At 42.5% G+C, this 24,824-nt stretch overlaps 2 protein-coding genes and 3 long non-coding RNA genes across 10 annotated transcripts in view; 4 read left to right on the forward strand and 1 right to left on the reverse strand.

The window, feature by feature from the left end:
- rusc2 (RUN and SH3 domain containing 2) overlaps window positions 1-12,986 on the reverse strand; it is a 44,732-nt gene extending 31,746 nt beyond the window's left edge. For 3 of the 6 annotated variants that reach the window (XM_040154709.1, XM_040154708.1, XM_040154704.1), the window contains exon 1: window positions 12,854-12,986. The gene's annotated coding sequence lies outside the window, so the exon portion shown is untranslated. Of the gene's footprint in view, window positions 1-11,570; window positions 11,659-12,853 lie in introns of those variants that run through there. The other 3 variants (XM_040154710.1, XM_040154707.1, XM_040154705.1) reach the window with 3 other exon arrangements.
- Window positions 12,987-17,834: 4,848 nt separating this feature from the next.
- On the forward strand, window positions 17,835-18,357 carry LOC120805571. Its single transcript, XR_005709572.1, has 3 exons — window positions 17,835-17,977; window positions 18,083-18,180; window positions 18,278-18,357. It is a non-coding gene; the product is annotated as an uncharacterized LOC120805571 (long non-coding RNA).
- A 1,648-nt stretch (window positions 18,358-20,005) lies between these two features.
- On the forward strand, window positions 20,006-20,793 carry LOC120805572. The gene is made up of 4 exons (XR_005709573.1): window positions 20,006-20,113; window positions 20,351-20,468; window positions 20,536-20,611; window positions 20,721-20,793. It is a non-coding gene; the product is annotated as an uncharacterized LOC120805572 (long non-coding RNA).
- Window positions 20,794-22,552: 1,759 nt separating this feature from the next.
- Window positions 22,553-23,060, forward strand: LOC120805744. The gene is made up of 3 exons (XR_005709593.1): window positions 22,553-22,684; window positions 22,777-22,829; window positions 22,915-23,060. It is a non-coding gene; the product is annotated as an uncharacterized LOC120805744 (long non-coding RNA).
- A 1,304-nt stretch (window positions 23,061-24,364) lies between these two features.
- The window catches only part of LOC120804901 (protein unc-13 homolog B-like), a 170,117-nt gene continuing 169,657 nt past the window's right edge, over window positions 24,365-24,824 (forward strand). The window contains exon 1 of the mRNA XM_040154625.1: window positions 24,365-24,659. The gene's annotated coding sequence lies outside the window, so the exon portion shown is untranslated. The remainder of the gene's footprint in view (window positions 24,660-24,824) is intronic.

Below are 24,824 nucleotides of genomic sequence, written 5' to 3' on the forward strand. Positions count from 1 at the left end.
GTGAGAGAGAGAGTGTGTGTGTGTGTGTGTGTGTGTGTGTGTGTGTGTGTGTGTGTGTGTGTGTGTGTGTGTGAGAGAGAGGCTAACCGAATGAAAGAGCTTTTGTTTGTTGCACACATTCACCATCTCACGGCGGCGTCATCTAAAGCCACACAAAAAGAGTGGAAGAAGTAAAAAGAAGGAACGCAGAAACTGAACCACCGTGAAGGTGTCTTTAGATTTTAGAGCTGTCTCACAACACTGCCTACAACTTGTTAAGCAGTTGTTCTCTGTCTAACCAGGAAGATACAATATGTCGAAAAATCTAGACAGATAAGTGAGGGAGAAAAGTAGGAAACAACCAGGAAATGACCCCATCTCATGGTACACTGAGCCCTGTATTCAGCCCTGAAATTTCCCACCAACACCAGCCAAGTACTCCGGGTCGACTGTCAAAAAAAAAGACATTGTGTCTTTTTAACTGCAGGTTAAAAGCCATGCCGTGTTTTCAAGTTAACTTAAGGAATTTATCCTATGCATTAATGACAATTTAGGACATCTCAGATGCAATTTGTCAGACTCAGCTTTACATTATCAAACTTGGTTTATCTTTCATGAGTCTGAGCTGTGCTCTGTGTCTTTCAGCCGTACTTTAAGCTGAATCCTTACATCAGCTTCCTACTTAACTAATGGTGGCATGCATGTTGTTGGGTTAGCATTAATCTCAAAGAACAGCCGAGGCTAACAGGAATTTGCTCATTAGATTCTTAGTTATCCGATCATGGAGTGAGGCATTCGACAGGAACTTCTGACCTCTTGGTGCCACTAGATGAAAATTCACCAGAATAACGGTGATAAATGTTCTGGGGACCGTGAATGTCTGGACCAAATTTCATGGCAAAACATCCAATAGTTGTTGTCTGGGCCGAACTACAGACAGACTGATGTTACCATATCCAAAGCTATGCCGCTAGTATGACTAAAAAAATAAATTTAAAAAAAGCGATTATTAGCATCAAAAATGTGTTTGCTGTAGCAGGCACATGCCCACTTGGTCCACGTGGATTCATGTGGAAACCATAAATCTGAAGTTATACCACATACAGACTGACCTCATGGGTATATTCAGAACAAATGTCTTCCAGTCTGCGTCCCTGAAAAGTTCAGTGGCTTCCACTTCCTGTCTGCTCTAAACAATGAAAACCACCATAAGTCACTGAAAAAGCCGCCGCACTTTCATCTAGTGCTCCACTGTGCTTTTTAAGTGACTTAACATCAAATCCACTTTTTAAGTTAGTAAATTAAACTTTATTACACTTATTTTCCTTTTTCCATGGTTCATATATATTTCTTGAATTTGCAAAGCGGGCGTGTTCAAGGTAAAACAGGGTGTATCTATGGTATTTTCCACTGTGATTATGTATTATCCTCTACTGGACGCCCTGAAGTTGAGGAACAACCCAGGTGGCACTGAATATGCTGGTGTGAACTGATGTACACACACTCGTTGATACAGCAAAATGTGAAGCCTTATTGATCCTTGTAGGGAAACGCTCTTTGCCTCCACCACAGGCCAAGGGTCCAAGGCCAATAATGCATCATCCCCGAAGCTGATTCTTTAAATGTGCTATATCAAGTATTTTAACATCAATAAACTACCACAATAATGTTGAGTCATTAGTGAAACTGAACTATTGATTACTAGCCTATGCCGACCTCTACGCTGTACTTCACATAGTGAGAAACCAGGTTTGCATAGGTGGGAAGTGTTCTGAATTTTCCTGCAGATTAAAATGAGCGGAAGAGAATCCCAGATTCTTGTTAAGTTAGACCTCAGAAAGAGAATAACTTCCAAAATGTTCATCTGTTCAGTGAAACCAAGACAAATCCCACACAACATCCAGGGAAAGAGGTATTTGTTTTGAGAGTAACAAATGAATCCAATAGATACATTTTCTCTACATTATTGTTTGGTAATCACACGTAAATTTCACCTAAAATGGCACATAGTCCACCTAAAATTAGTTTAACCTCAAAGTAAGTCAGACTTCATGCATGATGCCACATGAGCACAAGCAGCATAAACACACAAGTCAATCCCTTGAACTACCTGTGCTTTCTCAGGGAGTTCTAAAGATGAACACAGGGCCTTGATCCCAGCTTCCCCAAGGGCTGACTGACAGTTTCGCCTTTTTCTCTGCCTGATCTTGGAAGAGCTTAGAGACTCTTGCGTAACGGCCGACCGGCTTGTTGCCACCGCTGACATTCCTCCGCAGCGGGAGGAATGTGGCAGGCAGCAGCTGACTGCTTAAAATGAAAATGAGGGATTTTACAGCAGTTTAGCTTGTAAATTTTACAAGAAATTATGCAGAGTCTTCTGCATACATGATAGCATTTCCAATCTGCAGTAACAGGCAACCGATTGTTGATAATGGTCTCCGCGGTATAGATATGATTTCAGTGTGTTTTCTGTAAACCCAGCTGCAAACCAAACTGCACTTTAGGGACCCCAAATTTGTGAATTTTAATTTTGAAGCATTACCTGCTTTATGTCACATAATTTTCCCTCCCCAAATTAACTGCAAAAGTTGATAGGCATCAACACTGGGAAGCATCAATAAGTATTTATACTGCCGTTGTTGAGGGTAAAATCTCCAAAATGTAAAATTTTCAGGATCTTAGAAAAGCAGCAATGTCGTAAGATTTATGATGATATATTTTGGCATTATCCAGTGCAATTTGGAAAGGTTAGATGAGGCATCGAGGTTGGTATTTCGGGCTTCAGGAATGGACTTCTTGCTGAAACTCGTTGCCAAAATATGTCCTGAAATACAGCTTTTTTTTTTGATCCATAGACCTTTTTTGACGTCGACATTTGGACTTGTCACAGTAGGAAATGCACAGGTGTTACTACTAACGTTAACGACGGCTCCACTCTATTCAAGTTTCCCAGTGAGCCATGACAATGTGACAGTGAGCCAGCATCCAAAGTACCTGGGCCCTAAAACCAAGGCAGCTGAATGGAATTCATCCGTCATTAATTTTAATATTTATGGGCCTAGGGCCACATTAAAAAAAATTGATAAAATAAATGCTCCGATTAATCGCGATTTTTATTATAACGATCCAATATTGATTCTTACAACCGAGAGATCACATCTGTGGGAGGGACAGACTGAAAAATGGACTCTTCCCACTAATCTGAGCTGGGTTTGTGTTTTTTGAAGAGATCATCTCTGGCTACCAGATATGAAACCGTGGAAGTCGAGAGGCCAGTGTGTGGATTGTACTTTATTCAGTCTGTCCCTGCCGTTCAGTTAACACTCGCTAGCAGCTGTCTACAGACATCAGGCTGGTGTCTTGTCAGCTCAAACAGTTCGGAAGAATTAGCGAGCACACTTTTGTGTCAGTTTGTGTCCTGTCTGTGCTCAAAGTAAATCATTAAAGTGGATGTTTGCACTTACTTGAATCATCTGCTACTGAAAGCCCAAGTGTAGCTTTATGGGATAGCATGTATTCTTTAAAAATTGCATAATGATGACGCCCTTGTAAGTGGTGCAGGTCTTTTACGCACACGTAGGCCCAAAAAATACTGATTGGATTTGTTTGTCAGTCAGATCTTTAGGACAGACTGTCCTCACTGTTATTTGCAAGTGATCAGATCGGATTCTTGTGTCCACACATCAACAATCTATCTGCAAGGGTTGCTGTGGTAACAATGTAGGCACAGTTACGCTGGCGACATGACTCTCCAATATGGAAGCATGAGAAATGGAGGTCCATCATCTCGCCCTCCAAACAATCGCGTTGTCAAGTCGCGGTGCGTATGTCCTCCCATCGTTGTCCTCCGTAGTGCCAAAAAAAGAAAACAGAGCAAACTCTCTGATAGCGCTCTGCTAGAAGCAGTATGGATTCTGCTCGCTCAGTCACGCTGGATTTGAAATTGTCATTGTGTGTTGCGTTGCAGGTGACGCAAAACACACATCTGATTTGAGCGGTCAGTGTCTGTACTGAGACACATCTGTCGAAATCTGACTGAAATCGCATTTCAAACCCCCTCCAAATGTGGTTTAGACCCGATTTGCAAAAATCACATTTCATGTGGTTTTTTTGGTGTCCAGACTTTTCTTAAATCAATCCGGATACAATCTGGATATGTCAAAACACAGATTTGGGCTGTCAGTCTGAATAAGGCCAAAAAACATCACAAGACCATTGTCTCAATTCTAAAGCTGCAGTTCTCTTCCTCCAGCCATCACATCTCTCTTTCGACCCCCTTCCTTCTCATACTGTGCTGACTCTGTCCTCCTCGATGTTCTACTCTTTCTCTGGTCCAGATTCAAGTGCGTCTCACTCTCTTTGCTGCCTTCTTTCGATCCATCATGCATTCCCCTCTTTTCTCCCACCCACCCCCTTCGGCTTCACTACATCCCTGCTCCCCTACGCTCTCTGCTTCTTTTCCATCCACTCGGTGCACTGCAGTATAATACGTCTTTCCTTTACCCACTTCTGCCTTTCTAATCCTCTGCCTCCCTCTCTCCTTCCATCTCTCGCTCTTTCTCACCTCCCATGGTGCTGCACAGGCAAATGTCCAACCAAGACGGACTATAGATTGTTTCAGCCGGATCGCCTCACAGTCCCACAGTGCTTTTAAGTGTAGATGGCCACAGTAGAACTCACAGCCCAATTCCCTGTCAGTGTTTGTAAGAAGGATTATACTGTCATTACTGTAATTCTTCCACGTCTACCTTTCAAAATTTGCAAGAGAAACAAGTATAAGAGAGAAAACTTGCAAGGTTGTGGGATTTTTCTTAGCACCTTGACATTAATCCTTGTACGCCACAAATGCAATTACAGGTTAAACGGCTTTCTCAAGGGCAACTAAATGCTATTTACACAGGAAGCCGAAAGGAGTTTTAACCCCGCCAACCTTCTGGTCACAGGCTGCGTTTGACCGACAAAATATTTCAGGACGGGATTATGGATGCAATTATCCCCAATTTATAGTAAAAATAGTGAGTCATTGTCTGCCTCCAAATTACAAAATAATATTACAGTTTTTTCTGCAAAGAAATATGCCACTTAATGTACTTTTTTTTTTGCAGGTCACTATTTCAAGAGTCCTTATATGTTGATCGCACCATCCTCTTGCATTGTATATTAGCTTGTGCTAACTTACTGTACCACACCCACAGTATCAGTTATGTTGTAACTGTAGTGTGTCGACCAGAAGTGCTTCTGTGAAATGGAGGCACCATTTGCTCTTAAGATGAACTGGAACAATAAACTGCCGTGACTGAGTGACATGTATCTTACAGAATAGGAAATAATCGGACCTGGCGAAATGGATGAAATCAAAATTACGATTTTAATAAAAGGATATTTTCCACAATCAAAATTTATACATAAAATGGCAAATATATACAAAACATATACAATATCACATGTAACATAACTAAACTGATGTTCAAATAAATAAACTGTGCTTCATGGCTACGTATTACACGAGTCAGAAACTATTTATACTGTGTGTGTAAAACTAACACAATTTCTTATTTTGGCAGTATGACTTGTCAAAGTAGGAAAAAAACCACAGGCACAACGCATAACACTAATAATGGCTCCATTCCATTTAGCTGTGCCAGTTAGCCATATCAGTGAGCCATCACACACAGAACACCAAGGCCCTGGAATCGGCATGCCTAAATGGACAACTAATGGTGATTTTCAGTACTGAATAATCATTTGACTCTTTTCCCAATCAACAGATAAGTCATTTAATCTACACAATGTCTGAAAAAGTGAAACATGCCCATCACTCAAGATAAGGTATCTAAAATTTGTCCATTCAAGAGACCAAAATCTTAAAAAGTAAAATAAATCCTGGCCGAAATCAGAGATTATTTGGTATTTTTGCTCGGTAAAAGGACTTAAACAATTAAATCACAGCAACTAATTGATTAATCAACTCTTAATCAAACTGTGTCTCGGAGGAAAGGTCTATCATTGGGTGAGCCTTACCTCTACTCCTCTAAATGTTAGAGTATTAATCTCTTAATCCATCTGAATGTTTCTGCCAATAACTCTGGAACTGCAAAGGCAGCAGAGAATCAGAGTCTGTGGAGCCAAATAATGAGGAACCACTGACGCATAAAGTTCAACTCGATGCTTGAGGGATTTTATATTTTTATGATGGTGGACTGTAATCCTAACATAAAATATAAAAAGAAATATAAAAATAAAACTTTTTGAGCCGAACTTTAGCACATTTGCTGTAGCTGCTGAGGAAACGTATTACCTGTCTCTTCTTCCATATTTCCACCCCGATTCGGCAAGGTGAGCCATCAGTCATCGTGTAATTACCAGACTGCCGTTCACTGACACACAACAGCACAGAGAAAACATCCACGGTATATTGATAGTGTCCCGGCAGCTCTCGGTGATCTTTCACAGTCAGACAAATGAGCCCAAAAATACTGAGCAGGTCAGGCAACGTTCATCTGTTTCCGCCATAAACACACGCGCAGACACACACACACACACACACACACACACACACACACACACACACACACACACACACACACACAGCTTTCCTAAACAGTGGTTTGGGCGCCTTGAAACCAGTGAAGCATTGCAAGCCGAGAGCCATGAAAGGAACAGAACTACCATAACAAGCTAGAGGGTGAAACCTGTGTATGTCTGTGTCTGGGACTCAAATGTCTCAGAGGGCGCGGGTGCACATCCACCATTCACATCGTCGTTTTTCTTTTAGAAACAGAAATTATGGCCACGTTCTTACACTTGAACTCAGAATCACACAGCCAACAGTGGAATAAATATTCAGTTTTTTCAGTTTCAGTCAGAAGTAAAAGTGAGTAAGTATTAGCGGCAAAATGTACTCAAATTTTTAAAATATACAAATCTTCCTCAAGCCGACTGTTATCTGCCGATTATATCCTTTTACTGTCACTCAGAATCATACGGCCGGTGGTGGAAAAAGTTTTCAGGTGTTTTTCTTACAATAAGTAAATATAGAAACACCTCGGTACAGAAGTATTATCAGCAAAATGTGCTAAATGTACATAATCTCAAAAGTAAAACTACTTGTCATGCACTATTGCCCCTTTGAGAGTGCTGCCTTTTTATGTACATCACTGGATTATTATTATTACTGATGCACTAATATGCAACATTTCAATGTTTTCAACTATATACCCTTGCGTAGTATAATCTATAGCAATGCATCGTGTTTTATAAAACCATCATTTACTCTGTAAAATCTTAATCTTAAGCCTCTGGAATGTTCTGATTTAATGCTTTTCTTTGTCGTACAACATTGTAAACCAAATTTCTTTGGGTTTTGGTCTACTGGTGAGACAAAAAACATTTGAAGCCCCTCTGCTCCGGAAAACTATGACTGGCATATTCATTATTTTTGGACATTTTATAGAAGAAACAACTAATCGATTAATCGAGAAAACAATCAACAGATTGATCAATAAAGAATATAATTATTAATTGCAGCCCTGCATATTTCAATCTGAATCTGAAGTACAAGTATGGAGTAACATAAATAGAAAAACTAAGCTACCTCTGTACTTAGGTTCAGTACTTGAGTAAACCCTCTTTGTTAGTTTAGCACAACTGCCAACATCCTAGAAGCAAAAGGGCTTCAAGTAATCCATCGTCTTTACTCTGACTGGAAACACTAGAAGGATCCTGATCAGCATCACAAGGTGGCTCATGTTGAGGACTGATTTGCATGGATTTGAGCTCTTTCACAGCCCTTCAAGAATTTGATTTTTCAGCTTAAACACAGTAGCTGCTGGAGGTTAAGTGCCTTGCTCATGAGCAACTAGATGCTATTTACAAAAGAGTTGAGCCAGCAAACCTTCTGGTCACAGACTCAGCTTTGAAACACAATTGATTTCAGGCAATTATCATAACTTACATTAAGATAAAGGTGCCTTTCCTGCTTTTCCCCCTCTAAATAAATACTTAACCTACAAATAAATATAATTTGGTGGACAAAGTTTAGTAAACCACTTTTTTAAATGTCATGGTTGCAGATATTTATAGCTTGAATGGCCTCAGTGGGAATAGGATGGCCCAAGCTCTGAGTTTTTTTGAGTTTGAAGCGTGTCAATAATAGAAAGTATCGACAAAAAAAAAAAAAAGAAAAAAGGTTTCGGGATGTTGGAATGCCTTGAAAAGTTCTCAAAATAATTTAGTTGTTGAAATGTAATCTCTCAACACTGGACAACCTTCAAAACAAGCCAACCAAAGAAGTTAGGTGACACTTTTTTCAGCGACTGCAGCTGCGGATAACAGTTTTGAAACGCTCTGTTCAGGGAAACTAGATAACACATGACGGGACCTGCATGATATCTGCATACAGTTCTTTTACAAATCTGAGATACTCACGGGATAGATTAAACGACAGCAAACACTGACACATATCAAAAACACACTCATGGACACACAGAGAAACTATGCACGTCCGGCCTCCGCCGGCCCTCGATTACATTACATAACACGAAGAGACACATTCCAAGATCGGGAAGAGCAGGTGAACACTGAGAGCAGGCACGTCGCCGAACACACAGAATCAGTCGTGGTTTTTAAAAAAATAAAAAAATAAAAAAATGCATGACCGCAATGCCGAGGCTTTAAACTTGTAATGGCCTCATGATTAGCTTAGTAGTCACACGTCCTTTCACACTGCTGCTATGTTTCACTATGAATTGAACTGCTCTCTGAAAATTAATCATCAACAATTTTAGTGTTTTCATTCAATCAACATGCAAATTTGCAAACATTCACTGGCTTCACATTGTCAGTTGTTAGGTTTTGCTGCTTTGGGTTTTGGACGGTTGGACAAATCCAGCAATAGCTTCAGTTACATGCACACGTTTTTCATTATGATTTAAATCATTCCGATTTGAAGTGTTTCAGGATGTGGTTTAACACGGTCGGGTGTTTCCATGTGTTTTCATGTTTCATGTGGTTTCACGCATTTAATTGGAACAGCTGTGTGACATACGCAAAACTAACGAATAAGTCATGCATTCGTCTTTCATCAACGGCTATCTTAGCTCTCTGGTACCTGTTTGATCAGCTGCCTGAAGATGGATATCGGCTGTTCAGTAGTTCAGTAGCTGCTCCTAAACAGGAGGAGACCTCTCTGGATCTCTTTCTGTCTTTGATCAGTGGGTTTAATTCATTTCTGCTTGATTGCGGCAGGATGGAGGATTGGATTTGTTTAAAAAAGATTCCATCATTTTTCAGAGTTAATCTCTGTTTTGCTGTAGAATGATATAAGTATATTTGTATTGTCTCTCAACCAACTACGAACTTGAAACAATCCAGGTGGATAAACAGAAAAAAAAAAAAAAAAAAAAGTTCAAAAATATCCCCGACTTCTCAACTGTCTGAACTTCAGAGGCACAGCGCTTTCTCCAAAAAATTTACTACAACAGTAGCTGTTCAGTAGTTCAGTAGCTGCTCCTAGACAAGCAACAAAACAAACTCTGCGTAGAGGACCAGTTCAGCTTCCAAGCTGAACTGCTCATTTTTTTGGAAGTGGAGAAACGTACGTCCACACTCGTTAATGCCAAGACGGAGGTCAAGCACGGATAGAACGCAGCCGGAGAGCAATCAGCTTAAATCCTTTCCAAAGTACAATCTTTTATTTTGATCAGTTTATGAAAAGGTTCAAGATACCCCTCTGCAACCGATCGGTCTGTGTCTGTTTATTCTAGTTGAGGTGTTTATTTGGAGCATTTTTATTCTGTTTGGACCTAATGTGAAGATGCTAACTGGAAAATCTGATCATTTGTGATAGATATTTTTCACTGTTTTGACATTTTATGGACTAAATAATCTGATAAATCAAAATAATCATCAACAGATTAAATAATTATAGGTAACAGGCCGAATATAAACTCACGGTAGAACACAGTAGAGCAAATTCTTATTTTTCCTTGATTAATCGATTAATCCATTGTTTGACATTCCTGCTCGAAGAATAACTTAAACAGTTATTCAAATATGAATATTATTTATAATTATAATATAATTATCAATTATTCAAAATAGCTGATCTATTTTCTGTTGATCGAGTAGGCGATTCATTGACTAATTGTTTCAGCTCTAGTGCAGAGGAGGTTGGGACTATAAAGTCAAATTTAGACTGAGGAAGTCATAAAAGTCCATTTTTATGCTGCCCGTATTACTGTCACTGATCATTAATCAATCAGACCGGTCAAAGTAGACACTTAAATTTGCATTTTACATAACTAGCTTGGGGGGGGGGCTACCGGTCTGTATCTGGATTCAGGCATTTACTATGACAGGACTCACCGTTAGGATTTAATGACAGAAATGTTAGCTAACCAAAATCCGTGAATAGTTTAAGCAGGGTACACTGAAGCATTCTTGTCTTTAGTTCGGAGATTTAAACCCATCTGACATTTTTACTTTCAAGATCAATGACACAGTCTGGACCCTGGTGTTGATTAGAGGTAATACTGTGACCTTAAACGTGGCTCTAAGCCCTGCTGATCTTCAAATCTCTCCCTCAAACCTCTCTGGATCTCTTTCTGTCTTTGATCAGTGGGTTTAATTAATTTCTGCTTGATTGCGGCAGGACGGAGGATTGGATTTGTTTAAAAAAGAAAAGAAAAAAAAAAGATTCCATCATTTTTCAGAGTTAATCTCTGTTTTGCTGTAGAATCATATAAGTATATTTGTATTGTATCTCAACCAACTACGAACTTGAAACAATCCAGGTGGATAAACAGAAAAAAAAAAAAAAAAATTCAAAATTATCCCCGACTTGTCAACTGTCTGAACTTCACAGGCACAGCGCTTTCTCCAATATATTTACTACAACTACTTAGGTAAAACTGCTGGTGTTGCTGGGCGCACTACCCACAACTTTTACCTGCTACTGTCACTGCAACTACTGCTGAAACCATGAATATTGACTCCAACGCCAAAAGATCTTCAGTACCATTTCTTTCCAGTGGGAACGGCTACAGCATGCACCCCGTCTCCATCCGAGGGACTCGTACGGAAAGTGAGAACTGGCTGATAGTAGAAGTAGGTAGGGTGCCAAAATGTTGATAGGCTAGTTCTGTCTGTAAACAAATCTGGCTCAGGCACTGGAGACCAGATAGCGAGGCAGTCAAAAATAGTTGACATAATAGGAAGATAACTATGTATTGAACTCTCTCCTACTGTCCTCTCTTGCATCCTGAGATTATCAATGATGTCGTCTCTTACAGCACAGGGTCACTAGGGTAAGTTGGCACCTATTACATCGACCTGCACCTAGCACCGGGGTCAATTTTTCATGTCTTGTGTCAAATACAAAACCAGCAACATAAAAACAAATAACTGTCGTAGCCAGTTTAAAATTATGTGAAAGATGCAGTGGAAAAATCAAAAGGAAACAATCAAGTCCCTATAAAAACACCACTAGATACAAAAGATGTCACTTGGAGATCCCAGAAATAATTCCCTAGAGGAATATTACTCGGTCATTTTGATGATTTACACCAAGGACACATTTAACATGAACTTACGGGTGAATGCCGTAGACCTGTCACAAGGTTAGCACTGCTGTTTCTGCCGGTAAGACTAACCTGAAACCCCCACCGTACTGCAACGGTCTTGGGGAGGGACAAAGCGGCCGGCGTGGTGTACATTAGGAACTGCAGCCAGACGGCCTTCAAAGTAAGAGCCTGGGAGTGTGCACTAGGACAAAAATCAGTACCCTGCTATATACACGGAACAGCAACGATCTCCTGGGGAAAAAAGAAAAACTGACTAAATCAGATCATTACACTGAACCCAAAGTAAAACGTTAGCTATATATAGATATTATAGACTATATCGTATTTCCTTGAGTGTCCTGGTGATGACAAAATGCAATTATTAAAAACATTTCATATATTTCTACGCCCCCCCCCAGCCTCTTTCTTTGAGTTGTTTCTGAATGCAGTTTTTTTTTTTTTGCATTTCAGTCTATGTTAACTGTGGCTAAGGTGAACTGTCACAAGGCTTATTATTGTTTTAATCTCAGTATGTACAGAGCATCGGACGAGTATCAAATGGGCTTTATGAGTTCTTGGACTCATTTACATCCATTTATCTATTTACTCGTGGGACTGACAGACTGATAATCAAATCACCGAGTGTTTCGTAAAGCGACACGACCAGCCCTAATATTTATAAACACAGCCAAGCTTTTATTTGTGTACGTTTTCAGCGGAAGTCGTGCGTCGTCGCATTTCTCCGCTTTACCACTGGTTGTGTACCGCTGTTGTTTTATGGTAATACGGGATCAATATGTCGATTGAATGGGGGGGGGGGGTTGACCCACATCGGTTTCTCGTGAACAAGTAGTGCCAGTTAGCCGTCGTCCAAGTGTGTACATGAATCCACAGTCCGCGGCTGTTTAGCCCGCAGGCAAACGGCGAAACGCCGACGGGGTGTCAGACGGTTGCCATCCGTTTCCCCGCCTTTGTGTCACTGCGATGGAAATGCACAACGCCACCAGCTAAGCTAGCATCGCCCGTCCGCCAAACATCGCCTCCGAATCACACGTAACGTGAAAGCGACGGGACTGCCTCGACGGGCGACGAGGCAGCTAAGAGCGGAACGCATCAGCTGAAAGCCGAGGCTGCCCGTTACGACCGAGCGAGGCATCGGTTTTCCAGCCTCCGACGCGATGCCGCTGCCGCTGAACGGAGCCCTTCCGAAATCCTTCTCCCACCGTCTGTTGCCGTCCAGCTCTGGGCCAAATAACCCGCCCCCCAGGACAAAAAAAATAAAATAAAAAAAAATCAAAATTTAAAACGCTCACCTTGTCGCAGGTGGTCGGCAGTGGGCCTGTTTTCGATCGAGGGCGTGTGTAGCTGTAGACAGGCGAGCTGGTGGTCTGCTAGTCCCTGACGTGTGGGGATACTGCGCTCGCTCTCGCTCTCTCCCTCTCGCTCTCTCTCTCTCTCGGCGCATCGCAGGATGGGCTGGGCCGGGGCGGCACGTCAGGCTGAGGTCACAGCTTGGTCCCAGACTGGATTATCTAACCCTGGGTGGGACGGCTGGAACTCATTAGGCCTTTCACCCCAGCCAGGGATCCAGTTTAACTTTAAATAATAATAATAATAATAGTTATTGGTATAATATTATGACTCTCCTTGGGGTTATTATAAACCCTATTTATACGAGCTTGTGGACTCTGCGGGGAGAGCTCCATGCACAGGCAGTACTGCAACAAACTGAAATGATGTAATGTTCTTGGTTATTTGACATGTACCCGACTTCACAGTGCACTCTCTGTCTCCCCTCTACTGATGAACTATGCAGCAGGGATTGTACGGGGCCTGAAAGAATCAAACATTTGCAGCCTCTGAGCTGTGAGATGCCTTCTGGGAGTTTCGGTAATTCAGAGACACATGGGCTGGCTGCATTTACGAATGCGAAATGATCCGACTCGGGACAGAGGATGGGATAAATAAGAATTTGCTCATGTGGAATGAATTGCAGAGTTTTTAAAAAACAAAAAAAACAACATTTCTCCAAAAGGGCTCCACATCCCAACAAAGGCCCCCAGTTGGAATCAAAGTAAGGATGTTGCGGTTACATGGTTTGCATTTTAACTGCTAGGCCCCCAGGGTGCCCATAAATCAGTGTTTCGTTCATTTCAAAGCCTTTTCCTCATTCAGGCAAGTTGTCCCAGGGTTTAGGGGTTAAAACGGCAAGAAGCAGGTACAACATGAAAAGCCCTGCATTTAGAAACAAATGATGAAGTTGTGTGTGCAGGTCTGAGGGTTGCGTGGGTTAAAAACTGGAGAACTCACTAAGTGTTACCTGTAAAAAATATAAACCCGTCTACAACCTCAAAAATAACCTCAGAGTTGGGTGACTTCCTCTAGATTGCACAGGAGCTTCTATTCTCCGGGCAAACAGATGTAATGTGGCCTCTGCAAGTTTTTCAAAAGTCCCGACGATGTTTTTCCCACAAGCTGATGCAGCTGACGTTGACATAAAATGAATTAACAGCTGGTTTGGTGTGCGCCTAATTTTGGCTTCAATGTGGATTTAACGACACCTAGAGTCCAACATATTAGCTAATCTGATGATTCATCCAAAAATTGCACATATTTTCTAACCTCGTTTTTTTAAGCATTGTTCAGAGCCGTGATGTTCAGTTCATCATATTTTAATCTGATTTGACTCCATTTATCTAATGTAAGCTCACGAAAAGTCTCAAACACCCTCCTCAGCTCCCTCTCAGTCCTGCTGATAGCCAGCAGTTCAAAGAGAGCACAGTGTGTCATTTTAAGAAACCTTTATGTTTTGGTTTTTTTTTCCCCCCTAGATTCACGGGTTAGACTTACCAAATGGACGTATACAAAACAGCCCGTTGAATACAGAAATAGGTCTGGATGTGCACGTGTGCCAGCGTCTAATCATCTTCAGTCTAAACTAACTGCAACTATTGTAACTGGCGGCAAAAGAAACAGTCACTTGAAAATGGGAGATTGGAGGCAAAATATGAATTTGCCGACGAGCCAGAGATGGTGTTGACCATTAAAAGCTCAAGCTCAAGCTCTGACCAGGTGTATTCGGTTTTCTCTGATGTAAAACGAACCCTGCGCAGTGATTAAATTAACAGAATCAGAGTTTGTCACTTACTTCACAGAAAGTTATTTTGACCATCGATGTGCCAAAGAACACAACCATCGGTAACACGGCTGTGTCATCATCATTTATCTGATAGGGTTTGTACTAAATAATATTTCATTCTGAAACTGAACATTAATATTTAAAGAAGGCTTTGTTTTTTTCTGTCTGCAAACAAATGAAAAATAGGAGTGTCTAACAATATAAATGATGATGGAAAATTGCTTCACCCGCAGTCAGATGATTCAGGCTCCTATCAGAGAATGCCAAAGTTCACCCTTAGATGGTCATGAAATACTAGTCTGCCATTTGCACTGAAGCACATGAAATATCATTCCTCTACTTCAGTGTCACTCAATGACATTTTGTTCTGTACCTTTTGCCCTGATTTTTCATTCACACAATATTAATATACACAACTAGAATCTGGCACAGCAGGCAGACCGTCCGACTGCATTTTGATGCATCTGCCCTTCTGAAGTGTCTTTGAGCAGGAACTCTGCTCCTAATTAGCTCTCAGGCTGCTGTTGTGCAGCTTTGTGGTTTCTTTAAGGGCAAGTGAGGCAGAGTTCTCTGCTCCAGAGAGACATTATCGCCCCGATTACTTTGAACTGATCTCCACTGTGGTGCATTGACTCTTTTTCAGAATACCCTCCAGACATATATTGAATTGTTGTCTTTTTAATAACAGGTTAATACTAATTGAATCTAGAATTAAAATTGATAAGACCTACGGTAGGTCTGGTATGAACCAGTGGGATTTTGATCCTTAAAAAAAAAATCCTTCTGTCCCTTATATAGGCTGAGCTCCATCTACTGGCTATCTCATGTTATTGCATTTAACAAAGAGCATATTGTGAACATACACTCTTAAACCAATACCTTACTCCCTGTAGTTGTCCAAGGTTATGGCTGTGAAGAAAGTTAGATGCACTATGGCGGCCAAAATGATTTCAGTGGTTGAACGGGAAAATGTTCTTCGTGACTTAAAAGGCTGCATATTCCTGAAAGTCGCCCAGAATGCCCAAGAGAGGCATTAAAGACACCAACTTTAGGCACAATGAAAAACGTTTTACATGCTCATGAGATTATTGTTGTCACACATTTGCAACTGTTTGTATGTTTCCTGAATGCAGTGTTCACACATCGGTGCGGTGAGCGAAGAGGACAGCAAGGTTTTGCTCTTTAGTCGAAGGATGGAAAAGCTGTGCCTGTTTAATTCCGTTTCATTTTTTAAATTTCAAATTCTGTAACGGACTTTATCCATCGTAGACTTTTTCAGCGCCACCTGATAACTTGTGTCTTCCATGTATTATTGATATGTGGACATACTGTAAACAATTAAATGACTGTGACCTGACCACTGCTCTGTGCCTCTGGATGGCGTCAAAGTCTTAACAATGGCGCCAAGCTGATTTTGTACATAATGACAAAATGATTTTCTTCAAACAGGGATGAGCCTGGTGCAATCTGAACCGCCCAATAAAAGCAGATGTGGACTTACTTTTACATACTGCAAAGGTGGGCAGCTGCCGTTGGACTCTGTCAGCCACAGAGCCCCAATTCAGAGAGGAGAAAATAAACATAAAGACTAGTTTGATTACTCTGAACACATCTGTATTCTTACAAAACAAAAAAATGCAGTGCAATACTTTGGCTAATGTTTCCCCACTAAACCACTTACTAATAAAGAAGTGAAACGAAGAATGTGAAGCTTCTAAAGCCAAGCAAGACAAAGAGGGAATATGATGATTGCCATAATCAACCCTTGACATAAAATCCGAAATACACAGACAAGATACTGTAGTGCACAGTTGGAGGAAACTGTTAAGAAAAAAAAAAAAAAAAGGACTTTTCTGAACACCTGTGTATCCAGCCCCATGAATTCCACCTGTTTCCAATCATGTAGGAAGCGAGAGCTTTGATTGGCTGTCAAAACAAGATAAATTAATTGCACTGCACCTTTCCTGTCACTGCACCACTGAGGAAATAAAACAGAGTTGTGGTTTTGTTGGGTCGATTACAGTCATTCAGGCAGTTCAGCTTGCATTTGGGCGCATCTCTGGCCATGGGACTTCTTTTATGGTACTTTTGAGTGATGATCTGTGCTCAATATAATGATTTTTGTATTGTTTATTTGAAGTGACTTGGATTGCTTTATAAACATGGCTTTCTTTTCTAGTGTGGCGCTGCTGTGGCTGTTCTCTGTTGGAGAGCTACAAGGAAGCATTACATGTAAGATTATAGTATTAACAGTTCAAATTCTACACTTTTACATAAATGTAATTTCTGACTTTTTTTAATTTTTATTTTTTAATTTTAAACGATCACTGGACTGCCTCATGTAATGTTGCAATTGTTTTCAGCTTCTTTTCAGGGCTTTAAAGGTGGCTTTGAAAATTCTGATACCAGTAAACCCCAGAATGTCTTGAGCTACCAGCCCCAGGTGCCCGGCTACTGGCCCCAGGTTCCCCAGGGGCCCCCGGCCCCAGGTTCCCCAAGGGCCCCAGGGGCCCGGCTACCGGCCCCAGGTGCCCCAGGTGCCCAGCCATGAGCCCGGCTACCGGCCCCAGGTGCCCAGCCATGAGCCCAGCTATGAGCCCCAGGTGCCCGGCTACTGGCCCCGGCCCCAGGGACCCCAGGTTCCCGGCTACCGGCCCCAGGTTCCCGGCTACCGGCCCCAGGGGCCCCAGGTGCCCGGCTACCGGCCCCAGGTTCCCCAGGGGCCCCAGGTGCCCGGCTACCGGCCCCAGGTTCCCCAGGGGCCCCAGGGGCCCGGCTACCGGCCCCAGGTTCCCCAGGGGCCCCAGGTGCCCGGCTACCGGCCCCAGGTTCCCCAGGGGCCCCAGGTGCCCGGCTACCGGCCCCAGGTTCCCGGCTACCGGCCCCAGGTTCCCCAGGGGCCCCAGGTTCCCGGCTACCGGCCCCAGGTTCCCCAGGGGCCCGGCTACCGGCCCCAGGTTCCCCAGGGGACCCAGGTGCCCGGCTACCGGACCCAGGTTCCCCAGGGGCCCCAGGTTCCCCACCAGGTTCCCCAGGTTCCCCAGGGGCCCCAGGACCCAGGTGCCCGGCTACCGGACCCAGGTTCCCCAGGGGCCCCAGGTGCCCAGCCACCAGCCCCAGGTGCCCATCTATGAGCCCCGGCCCCAGGTGCTCCAGGTGCCCCAGGTGCCCCATGTGCCCAGCCATGAGCCCAGCCACCGGCCCCAGGTGCCCAGCCATGAGCCCAGCTATGTGCCCCGGGTGCCCAGCTACAAGCCCAGCAGTAATGCTGGTTTTCATCATCCTCACCAGCCTAAAGGTGCATCCAGCAGTGCAGATGCAACAGCGTAGGTTGGCATTCAAATTTAGCTTCCTGTTAACTTCAATGTGTGGTGTGTGGGGTGTGTTTGTTTTTTCTTTCTAGGTCTGAACTGAGTGGAGCCCATCTTAATTTTGGTGGTAAAGGAGGCGCTTTTGGCTACAGTTCAACCTAGGGCATATGGGATGTCTTAAAATCTGAAGGTATAAGAATACTTGTAATTGCCTAAATTTTAAACTATTGTGCCTACGACCTGCATAAGATGGTTAGTTCAACACCGCCAATATACTGTCATTTCAGATCTGACACAAAGATGTGCATCACCTCTACAACTGACTGGGGAATAGCTCTTTTTGAAAAATAAAATGTGATTTGTCTAAGTTTGTGGACAGTAACTTATTCTGAACTCTACCAGTGTGGCCCACTTTGCAAAAGGCAAGTGGTGAGCAGCACTTGGAAGGGTGGACACTGCATACTATCTGCAGTTGAACTTTTCAAAACCAGTCTGTATGAACAGGTGCAACCTTGACTAAAGCAAGAGTGCGACAGCATGTCTGGTCATTCTTTAGTATTGCTTAAGTATTTGAGCTAGGTTTTAACTTTTTTTTATCCCCCCCCCCCCCAACAAAGGGGCTAGACAAGGAAACCAAACGTAATCCTGGCATAGGAAGGGATACAGAATTATTAGAAATGCTGCTAATAGACTGAGACTGCTGAGCTGCCAAGCAGCCATCACAACTCCAGTTTCATCAAACATTGGCTTGAACAGACGGCTACAGGGAGTTGCGCAGGTTTCCAGAATAACTTTGACACTGCCCCACAAATAGTTGAGGGGAAAATGTTGTAATCTATGGGAATATTGAATTTTTCTATGTAAAAGTGTGTTTTTTTTTTTTTTTTTGTTTTTTTTTTTTTTTTTTTTGCATGGCTGTGATCATTTTGTTGGAAAGACACACTTCAGGGCTCATGTGGTGGTAAACCTGCAATAATTGTTTTGGCCACTTGGGGACAGTGGAAACCAGCTGTGACCACAACACTGACAAGCTTGAGACTAACCTTGACGAAACACATGGCCAACTTGTTAGTGACCAAGCCCCCTCTGCACGTCCCACATGGAACCATCTGCATTTATCATGTTTCTCAACTTATTCATTCAGGGTTTTCCCTTATTGTCCCCCACTGGTTGCTCAGTCTGCATTATTAGGGTCTTTACTGCCAACAAATGGCACCACCTGACATGAAAATCACAGCTGCCTTGGAAATGTGCCGCTAAGAGGTAAAGGCTGTGATAATTTCAGAAACCCATTGATAGTGGTATTTGTTTAATTTAGATGAACATGAGAAATCTGAATTGTGATTAACATAAATTTATATACATAGCACTTTTTTTTTTCCCTTCTATCTGCAGGTGTGGGTAAAATATGGTTGGTAATTCCAAATGATGAATGCAATGTTTCTTCCTGTACAGAGTTTAATGGTGGTGTCTATCATTTCGTATCATTCCACGTAATCTTACTCTGAAGCGAAAAACTGCTTTGGGCCCTGGCAGCCTAGATTACAAGAAAGTACCAAAAATCAACTTTTAAAATAATAAAACATGTTATTCCTTTGTCTTAACATCTAGGACAATCTTACCTCTTCGCACTTGAAAGAAATGAACCAGATAAAGCAAACCTACCCACGCTGGGCAGTCAAAGGGTCCTGGTATGCTTAACCTTAAAACCATTGAGGATTCACTTTCATTTTTTATGCGTTCAGTCACATGGCACAATTGCCTTAATCATTGCAACTGTGGCTTTTTGGCATGAATAATATTACCAATATACGGGCATGTGATGCACTTTAAATTAGCCTAAAAGTGATGAAAAATGGAAATAAGTAAAACCATTTTTCTGTACAGGTGTTTTATGAAGAACCCAGGCCCGTTACGTCCACCTGTTTCCACTTGGTCTGTTAGGAACAGTGAGCTTTTTAACTGGCTGTCAAAACAAGTTAAATAATTTTCAATGCAGGTTCCCTACCACTGCACCACTGGAAGGCGAACTTTGGTTGTTTTGGGTCAGCTGTAGTTCGATAGAGGCATTTCCGTTTGCTTTTGCCCTTACCTCTGGCTGAAGCCATGCAATTTATTCTACGGTAATTTTCATTTAATTCTCTCCGGTCTCAACGTCATACATTTAGAATGTATAACATTGAGACTATTTAATCATTGCTTTCTTTTGTAATGTGATGCTGCTATGGCTGCCATTAATCGGAGAGCTTCAAGCTAGCATTAAAAAAAAGCGTACAGCTGAATATTATAGCTGAATAATTCTTATGACTCACATTTTTAAATCATGCTAAAATTTCTTTTTGGTGAAAATTTATCAACAGCATGGCTTTGAGGCTGGCATGAGGCAGCCCCATGTTCCTGCCTACCAGTCCTTGGCCCCAGGTACCGCAGCCCCAGGTTCCCGGCTACCAGCCCAGCAGAGTGGACTCATAGGGATAGGTGGATTTTCCTGAAATTGATCTTTTTGCAAGAATTTCTTTTTTTTTTTCTAATTGTTTTTTTAAAGGGAGTGGGACCCACTCCATGGTAAAGGAAGATTTTGCTACAGGCCCATCTAGGGTATAAGGTATACACTGAAGGGGGTAAGTGTACACATGTTGGTGGACAAATGCCAAACATGTCCTATTCTTTCTGCTTCGCACCACTAAATGCAGATTAACATGTACTAACGGAAACTCTTTGTTGTTTCAGACAGTAGATCCGGGAGGTGTCTCAACTGATGAGCCATGTTGCATTTAACTGTTAACCAGAATGGTCTTTGGAGAAATAAAACGCATTTTCTACTATACCGGTGTGGTAATGACCTCATTTACTTTCAAGTTCAAAGGAGTCTTAATTGCGCAATCACCGAAAATACGAGGCTCAGTCCATTTAAAGTTATCAAATCCAGAAAGACTCAATAACTGTGCCAAATGCAAAGTATCAAATCTGATACCTTGAAGGTTTCATATTGATTGCAATCCATGTTTTATACATGTCCTACCTCCAACATAAATGGCCCCAGTCAGACATGACTTACAGGTCAAAAAGCCTATCACACATTAATAGGTACCTTGCATAACTTTGTTCTCCTGTCAGAAGGCGTACATCTGCGTTAATGGGCAGCACGAGAACTGTGTAGCCTCATCATGTGTTAGGCAAAGCTATACGGGATTCTTGAGTTAAGGAGCATGCATAAAGCCACTGACGTAATTTATGGTTCAGATGGTCAGTGGGCTCTGTATCCATGACAAAGACATAAAACCAACATATCTGAAAGAGTGTAATGATGCTGACAACAATAAATATAGCCAATTCATCGGCTGTGATACAGAACATTGCTTTTGTGAGTTTTGCACGTATTATACCAGTTCTTGAACTGGGGCGTAGCAGGAGAGATTTTAGGTAAATTCACCCAAAAGGTACCAAGTGCAGAAAGGCCTCATTATAAGGTTTGTGTCAATGACCTTTTAAACAGGCTAAATTTTTGAGAATCTCTATCGTGCGGGTGCCTCATTATAAATTATTGTGCTCTAGTACATTAAATTGGCCACTAGCAACACAATATCTGTTTGACAATGGATTTTCATGATAAAACATTTTTTTGAAAAAAAAAAAAAAAACAATGTCAGGAATTCACCAAGTGGATAAATATTCATTTATTTGCAGCATAAGTTCTATCTTCACCGAGCATCATAATTTCTCCTGTTACCGTATCTTTGCATTTCTCCTTTTCTTCTACAACACAGAATTATTATCTCAACTCTCATTCAAGGTACTTATTTCAATTAAAAGTCTTTTGTTTTTCATTGAATTACTTTTTTTTATCCCCCCTGGAATACTGAATGTTACTTAAAAACTTTATTACTCCACTTACCTCTTTCCTGATTTTGAGCTCATAAAATAAACAAGTAAAGCAAACCTACCCAGGAGAAGCAGGCAAACCCAGAAGAGGAGATTAGTTTTAAGATTGACCTGTAGAATTGACGCACCCTGCATAATGCAAACAAACAAAAGGACTTCTGAGAAAATTAAACAGGAACTCCTGAACATTATTCCATCCACAGTAAAAATGTACTGGTGCAAACTGGTGTGAAGCTCTCGTAATTTCATCAGTCTTCGGTTTTGCCGAGATCAATTTAATTTTGGGCAGCTCTGAAACATGCACGTGATCTTCCTTCAGTATTTTTCTCAATCATTTAACCAAGAGACATGGCTAGTTTTTGATCCAAAAAAAAAAAAAATTGGGTTGATTTTAATTTTATTTACAATGACTAAAATGATACCACTTTATTTACTTCAATGAGCAACGTCTCAGTTTAAAAAACATGGATAATGCATTTTCATGATAACAGACGGTCCAGTGACGCATTGGTGGACGCTGAAACATGAAGAGTAAGTGAAACTATTCTGAATGAGGGATATTTTGAACACCTGCGTATCATAATGAACCTTGCCCCGTTGCATCCACCTGTTTCCAATCAGCCTTTCAGCATGAGAGAGCGGTGATTGGCTGTCATAACATTTAAAATAATTTACCTGCACATTTGCTATCACTGCACCACTGTGGAGGAAAGACAGGCATTTTGTCATTTTGGGTCAGCTGAAGTCAGATAGAGGCATTTCAATTTGCATTTGATCTCATCTCTGGCTGAAGCCATGGGACTTATTATACGGTAACTTTTAAGTGATTCCTTCTGTGTTCAGTAGTATACTTGAAGAATGTCTTAAATGAGTAAATTTTTATTTAAACTGAACTCTTCTCTAGTGTGGTGCTCCTATGGCTGCTATTGATTGGAGAGCTTCAAGCCAGTACAAAATGTAAGGTTACAGTTGAACAAACTTCTAGTAAAATATCTTTTTAAAGACAGAAAAATGACTTGGATGGCTGGCATTTTATTAACAGCTTCCAGTCATGGAGTTGAGCCTGGCATTTGGGACATGAGCTACCAGCCCAGGCCTCAGCCCCAGGTTCCCAGCTACCAGCCCAGGCCTCAGCCCCAGGTTCCCAGCTACCAGCCCAGGCCTCAGCCCCAGGTTCCCAGCTACCAGCCCAAGCCCCAGCCCAGGCCTCAGCCCCAGGTTCCCAGCTACCAGCCCAAGCCCCAGCCCAGGCCTCAGCCCCAGGTTCCCAGCTACCAGCCCAAGCCTCAGCCCAGGCCTCAGCCCCAGGTTCCCAGCTACCAGCCCAAGCCTCAGCCCAGGCCTCAGCCCCAGGTTCCCAGCTACCAGCCCAAGCCTCAGCCCAGGCCTCAGCCCCAGGTTCCCAGCTACCAGCCCAAGCCTCAGCCCAGGCCTCAGCCCCAGGTTCCCAGCTACCAGCCCAGGCCTCAGCCTCAGGTTCCCAGCTACCAGCAGCCCAAGCCTCAGCCCAGGCCTCAGCCTCAGGTTCCCAGCTACCAGCAGCCCAAGCCTCAGCCCAGGCCTCAGCCTCAGGTTCCCAGCTACCAGCAGCCCAGGCCTCAGCCCAGGCCTCAGCCCAGGTTCCCAGCTACCAGCAGCCCAAGCCTCAGCCCAGGCCTCAGCCTCAGGTTCCCAGCTACCACCAGCCCCAAGCCCTCCCCAGCCCAGGCCTCCTCAGCCAGCCACAGCCAGCAGCCCAAGCCAGCCTCAGCCCCAGCCTCCCCAGCCCCAGCCCCAGGTTCCCAGCAGGCCTCAGCCCCAGGTTCCCAGCTACCAGCCGCCCAGGCCTCAGCCCAGGCCTCAGCCCCAGGTTCCCAGCTACCAGCCCAAGCCTCCACAGATGCATTCTTTTCAGCCCAGGCCCCAGGTTCCCAGCCAAGGGCCCAGGCCCCAGGTTCCACAGATGCATTCTTTTCAGCCCAGGCCCCAGGTTCCCAGCCAAGGGCCCCGGCCCCAGGTTCCCAGCTACCAGCCCCGGCCCCAGGTTCCCAGCTACCAGAACAAGATATAGATGTATACAGATATATTTCAACTGATGGAGCTTGTTTAACTGAAGCTTGTACCATGAGTCTTAAGAGAAATAAAATGCATCTTGGTATGTTGGTGTTAATTTAACTTCTTCAATTCAGTGTGTGTGTGTGTGTGTGGAAGGGGACTGCTAGCTAATCAACATGGGCCTAAACAAAGCAGGATTTCTAAATGTGCACAAAACTGCACAGGGTGGAGTTTATTTATTGACATTTGAATGCACCAAATTAAGTGTAGTAAATCAGTCTCATCACTTGTTTCTCTTGTGAAAGTATGGCATTGCCAACATCAGTCTTTTCATTTTGGTATGAAGGTAAAATAACCTTATTAGTCAGGCGCACTTAATCGACCGCTTACTGCTCAGGGAATTTTCTGTCTAATATGCTGAGTAAAGTGCACATGGGTTTGGTGTCTAGGGTTGCCATTAGCACCCACATTATTTTAAGTAGATGGCCTCCAAAACGTACTTTTAGTGCACGCATGCGGGGCCCATTAACCGGACACTGTGGTGGTAGCTCCAAGGATGGAAAGCAGATAGGGACAGACCATGGCTTAGGACCTCTTGCCCTGCCAAGTTTTAATTTATTTTTTTTTTGTTGCACCAGTGGCATCAAAAATTTGTGGTTTTTAGGCTTGAATTTAACAGGTTTTCTGTGGTGGTTTCTTTAGACATTCAGGTCTTGGATTCAAGTGTCCTTCACACTAAAGTCTTGGTGGCAGGTGAGTAGAATTTATATTTAAAAAAAAAAAAAAATGTTTAACTCCCTTTTATAAATATCAGTTCAAGTGACAGAGTGCAGGATTCCTTTTTTTTTTTTTTTTTTAGAACATACAAAATTTAAGTTGAAAAGTTTTTATTTTTTTTAACGGAGTTTGTATGTAAGC

This window comes from Xiphias gladius, chromosome 19, assembly GCF_016859285.1.
Source record: "Xiphias gladius isolate SHS-SW01 ecotype Sanya breed wild chromosome 19, ASM1685928v1, whole genome shotgun sequence".
NCBI lineage: Eukaryota > Metazoa > Chordata > Actinopteri > Istiophoriformes > Xiphiidae > Xiphias > Xiphias gladius.